The sequence below is a fragment of the Poecilia reticulata genome, chromosome 18, assembly GCF_904066995.2.
Source record: "Poecilia reticulata chromosome 18, P_reticulata-male-v2, whole genome shotgun sequence".
NCBI classification, from domain to species: domain Eukaryota; kingdom Metazoa; phylum Chordata; class Actinopteri; order Cyprinodontiformes; family Poeciliidae; genus Poecilia; species Poecilia reticulata.
This window is the reverse complement of record NC_088847.1, coordinates 21,679,920-21,685,957: the sequence shown is the minus strand read 5'-3', so window position 1 is coordinate 21,685,957 and position 6,038 is coordinate 21,679,920. Positions and strand designations below refer to the sequence as shown.

Genomic DNA, 6,038 nt, shown 5'->3' with positions numbered 1-6,038 from the left:
TTTTTATTTGGTGGATTTCAGATATTCGTGGACGGCTGTAGCCCCGAACAGCTTTAATACTAACGGTCACTGTAGCCGTTTCCGGTATGTTTTCATTGCTCGCTCTTTTTTTTTTTTTTTTTTTTACAACATGGACCTTTACCACAGGGACCGCCTTTCATTGGCTAATGCCCATTTTACGTCACAGCGCAGCTATCACGTGCCTTACTGGCTCACAAACTCATGCTAATATACATTGTGGACTAGCAGACCGACAGAAAGATTTTGCGTCAGGACTCGAAAAAGAATGGTTCTCGTGTCAGTGGTGTATCTGTACAGGCGATGTCGGGTATCCTGATCGTGTTTCAGAAACGGAAAGCCTTGCTTGGATTAACGAGCACGACCGCATTTGCAGCTCGACCGTCATAGGATCAATAAGAACAAAGTGTCTGCTGGCGTAAGTATTATTGCTTTGCTTTCTTTGTGTTTAGTGAATGAAAAAAAGAAAGTCAATAATAAACACATCCATTATGAAAACCTCTTAGCCAAGTACAGCATAATGGCAGTACCGATACAACTTCTACACCTTGAAGCCTGTCTGTTACAGCCTTACGTTAGCTGAACAGATCACTATGCAATGTGTACCGTATCTGACATACATTAAAGATTTTATTTCACCTGAAAAGGCTTTTTACTAAACTGTAATTGTGTTAGCCACTCTAGCTTTTACTAAACTGTAATTGTGTTAGCCACTCTAGCTTTTACTAAACTGTAATCGTGGTAGCCACGCTAGCTTTTACTAAACTGTAATTGTGTTAGCCACGCTAGCTTTTACTAAACTGTAATCGTGGTAGCCACGCTAGCTTTTACTAAACTGTAATCGTGTTAGCCACGCTAGCACAGAGTACCGTGTATCAGGCGTAGGCACATTCGAACCCTCAAAACCATGAATGCCCGACTCACCCAGCCTTGCAAGAACAAAAGGCATCAGTGATCTTGTCCACGGCTATATTTATGCTGAGGGTCTGAGGATTTGCTGTTTTCCTCATCGACCGGTAGCATTTAGCTGCAACTCGCACAATGTTAGAGGCATCTCGTGGCTAAAACACCTTGATGTTGTCCAAAAAAGATGACATGAACTTGTTGGTTCCCTTGTCGTGGCTGATATTTTGTGAAAATCCGGCAGAAATGCTAAACTAATCGACTCAGAAACACTCTGTAGAGAACGAAAAATGCCATGTTTAGACATTGGAGCTAAGCTGTTGATGTGAGACATAAAGTCACGTGGGACTTTCGAGGGGCGTTTCTGGGCGGAGCTTGGTAGGGTCCATTATTTTAGTTTGTTCACGGCCCAGTTTTAGTTAAGCTTCCGCATTTGAGGCTGTACTTTATTTTTACCATGCTGTCAAGTAAAAAGTCTGTTTTTAATTTTTTTTTAAAAATATGCCGGAGGAAGTTAGTTATGCAGAACGACAGAGCGGCAGGGAGGAGGAGAGGAATAAATTGGGAAGAAAGGGGGAGATTTTTGAAATAATTTCACAGCGCAAACAAACAGCGATTATCAGCTGTTCCATTAAACTAAGTGCAGGAGTAAATTCACGTTCTCTGCTGGAGGATCGCTCATTTTTCCGCTCTCCCACAGCCGGAGCGCCGCCTCGCAGAGAGGGAGGAAGGAGGGTAATCACGGAGTGAAGTGGATGTCGGCAGGTTAGTGTGGAGGAAGAGAAGACGACTTGACAAGACTGTGGTGGGAAAAATGCATAAACAAAGGAGGCGTCCGCCATCTTTAATGAGGCGTTAAAAGTATGGGTGGAAAACGACGAAATGAAAACATTTTAATTAGACAACATCTGGAGTTTTAAGAGACACTCGAGTGTACGAGCAATTCCCCATCCAGATGGATTCTCATAAGGAATATTAATTTATTAATTTTCTTTACCTGCATGAGCCTCACATCCCAGAAAAATGGAAACAGAAAATGGAGGTTTTGTCCATCTGGTAAGGCAAAGGCCCTGCTAGTGGTTGAAGATGTTTGCCAAGTCAGAATTCCTTTTTTGTTGTTGTGAGAAATGTATTTAAAAACATTAACGGAAAGAAGAGACACACAAACCTGAACACAGTCATACCAAAGGGCAATTTAGAGACTAATAAGCTGCAAGGCAACATTAGTTGCGTTTCCATTAACTGAAGAATTGCACAAATTGGAATTACGAAAAAATATTTCCTTCCTTGTCGTTTCTGCCAGTAGCAACATTCGGTTGTTGATCATGTGACTCGTGAGGCGAAAAAGTGTTTCCATTGTAGGTTTGAGAAATAAACCAATTAAGATGTAGTTCAGGTGCAAAAACATCAAAATTCAAAAATTGGCATGTTTCACTTCAACAAATTTATTGTCGTAATTATGTGGTCAATGGAACGGCAGATTGTGAATCAGATTTACTTTCCAAAAGCGATTGGTTGAATTAGTTTTATTTCTGGGCATCAGATTTAACGGGGCTACACATAAATTATGTGCTGCTTTGTGTCGACTTAAAATAATGCTTTTTGATAGATTGTTGCTTTTATTTCGACTTTTTTTTGGTATGAAATACCAATAAATACATTAGGGATGTTAAATACGTCGGTGCCAACATCGGTATTGGCTGTATTAGTAATTTTTTTATCATAAAGTATTGGTCCGATAAATAAGACATATAATGATGTTTCTGTCTGTTTCTGGTCATTTTTTCCCCTATGTCAAAACGTAGTGATATATACATATATCGGTAAATATCAGATATCGGCCTTGAAGGCAATATTAATATCGGCGATCAGCCCACATTTTGGTATCAGTGCATCCCTATAATACATTGAAAACTGTGGTGTTGCAAACAATGTGAACGAGCACACACAGGTGTTTCTTTCTTAAAGAGACAGTAAAGGTTTTCTGCCCCCTTCCAGCTCGGCCTGTCAGACGATGAAGTGGCAGCAACATCTTTATGTTCTGTTACAGTCTAGTTTGCTCAAGTAATTTCTCTTCAAAGATAGCGAGGCCTTGACCAATTTCCCCGCTCGTCTCAGATTCCCCTTCTTGACGAAAGTAATTACATGCAGATTTAATTAATGTGGGAACAGGAAGGGAGGAGCGGGCGGCTCTTTGAACTGCCTGTTCAGAAGAAGAGAAAGCGAGAGAGATTAGTGAATCAAGTCCCGTACTTTAGATAGTGGCTGTAAACCTGAGCTGGGGTTAATAATCGGTAATGTGACGGTCGCCTCTGTCTGAGTTTAACGTTTCCTCGTCTTCATCCTTCAACACGGGACGTTAAAAGCCGTCCTTCATCCTTCCTCCCTCGTTTTCTGCTTTCTGGGGAGAAAAGAGGCTGCAGGCGGCGGGAGGGGAAGACGAAATAAAAACTCAGAGAGTAAAAGACGAGGCAGGAGGGAGAGCTGCATCAGCAGCAGCAGCAGGCGCCGCCTCTGGAGGGAAATCGGAACGTCGGGATAATTCAGGAGACGAGGAGCGAATGGGAGACGGAGGGGAACAAACAAAACACATGTTCCCTAGGAAGAGACTCATTTATTCATTTTACCAACAATTTTGCTGAATGTTTCAATAAAAATATGACTGTGTGTGACAGGGGTCACATATAAATGTATATATATATATATATATATATATATATATATTTTTTTTTTTTTTTAAGAATATACATATTTATACATATTTGTAAGACATATTTCTGATTTAAATAAGATTTTTAAATCAGAACTAAAATATTTATTCTCATTTAAATATTCAGAATTGATTATAACTATATTTTTCCTTAACATCCCAGTTGTTTGTGCATTTCTGCTATATATGTTTTTATATTTATTGAGATAAACTTATTTTTATTTGACTTGCCTTTGAGATTTGCACGTAACTTCACAGCTAAATATTGGAGCTTGTATTTCTTTTTTATAAATAGATTATTTCTTTAAAAAAGTATTTATTTCAATGAATATTTGAATATTTGGGGCAATAAGTATTTATTTAAATAAGTAGTTTATTTATTTCAAAACAAATACTTGTCCATGGCAGATTATTTCACGTGTATCCAGACATTTTCTCATGTTTTAGGTGAAATAAACGTCAGTGGATCCAGTAAAAGGAGTGAAAAACGCTGAAGGTTTTAATTCAGAGCCACAAAAAGCTCCGGCTATAAAATCAATGGGAACAGAAACGATTTTGGCAGCTCTGATGCTCCTTACATTCCAATCTTTGGAGGTCAGTTTAAAAAACTTCCTCTGGAAAAGACGGATTGGTTTTAGCTCTGCATGCACGACTGGCGAAAATGCGATCCAGCTTTTTTTTTTTTTTTTTTAATTGCAACAAATCAAAACTGGAGCAAAAGGTTTGCCACCATGTTGGCTGAAGTGGAGGCTGAGGAGGCCAAAGCCCAGGAGGAGAGCTGACCTTTGATAAAACCTGCAGGAACAGGTGATTCATCCATTACGCAGCATCTTACGGATGCTATATTTGAATTTGTTTTGAAAATAATAATAATTCTTCTTACTAAAACAAGTTTTTACAGTTTTAAAGCAGGAAAAATGTGCACGAACTTCACGATTCGCCCTGATTCGGGTCTTAGAGAAACGGCTCGGTACGCTGAGGGTGATGAGACTCGCTGAGGCCTCAGCATCCAACCAGCAGAGAGGCGCACGCTGGGCCCCCCCGTCCTGCTTAGTCCTCCTTTCTCGCCCCCTGCAGGCGGCGACACGCGACGCAGCGATGGAGATTAATGCTCACCGAACGCAAACGAAGGAAGTTAACAGTGGAGACGACGGCGAGACAGACAGAGAGGGAAGCAGCAGCCAAGATGGCCGCCGCAGAAAGACGGGGGAAAAACAAGGTGTTTGAAAATAAATTATGAGAATAATTATAATACGAGACGTTTAAACAATATATTTTGACTTTGTTCTCGTAATATTTAGACTGTTCTCATATTAATTCGACCTTATTCGCAATAATTCAACCATATTCTCGTATTATTTAAACTTTAATATTTCCACTTTATTCTCGTATTAGTACAATTGTATACTTTGACTTCAGTATTTCAACATTTTTTGATTATTTCGACTTAATATTTAAACTTTGTTAATTTGAGCTTTGTTAAAATTTCAACTTTATTCTGATTTTACTTTAATATTTCAACGTTATTCTTGTAATATTTCTCAGATTATTTCCATTTTATTCTCATTCCAACTGCCAGTATTTTGACTTTATTCTCATATCATTTTGAATATTTTCATAATGTTGACTTTATTCTCAGTACATCAGGTCTTTTTCTTGTTTTGACTTTAATCTCATAATTTTATTTCTTTTACGTCCCTGATCCTCCGTGGGTCTACGGAGTAATCACCAGTCAGTATCTTACCGGTTGTTAAGCTTCAGTTTGGAGCGTTATGAAGGAATCATGTTGGACTTCATCTACTCAGAGTCAAACTCAGATTGAACACAAACCTTCCAGAACCTCTCAGGTCTTTTGGTTCTGGTTCTACATCCAGAACCAGAACCTGGAGCAGCAGCAGCAGCAGCAGCATTCAGCTTCACAAACATCCTGAGTTCCTTTAAATCCAGACTAAAAACCCACCTGGTTAGAGTTGCTTTTGATTAGTAATCAAAAGCAACTAAGATCACATGGATTAAATCTAATCTGGATTACAATGTATTGCTTTTATCGTATAGGGAACTTTGAAATCTGCTACACAAATAAACCTGACTTCTATTCAGTCCTTAAATAGGAATAAAACAGCCTGTTACACCAAAATGTGTATGTTTTATAGAATGTTTTAATCAATTTATCATGTCCTCTGAAATCTGGTTGATAATTTAAAACAAACTACAGCAAAAACATATTATTTTAATGTATATAAAGCGTATATATTATGTTAGTGAACACAATCTTAGTCATTAAAACTAATTTAGATCCACGTCTCCAAACCTTAGCTAAAGAAAATCATCCTAGCTTTAACCGAACTTTATTTCACGTCAAACCTTCCAACTGTGTTAGCTTAAGGGTGCGTTTACTTTTCATCCT

General features: G+C 38.6%; 1 long non-coding RNA gene across 1 annotated transcript; it reads left to right on the top strand.

Annotated features, from left to right (window-relative positions):
- On the top strand, positions 1–4,871 carry LOC145548607 (uncharacterized). The gene is made up of 3 exons (XR_014084625.1): positions 1–84; positions 1,622–1,686; positions 4,709–4,871. It is a non-coding gene; the product is annotated as an uncharacterized LOC145548607 (long non-coding RNA).
- The last annotated feature ends 1,167 nt before the right edge of the window (positions 4,872–6,038 follow it).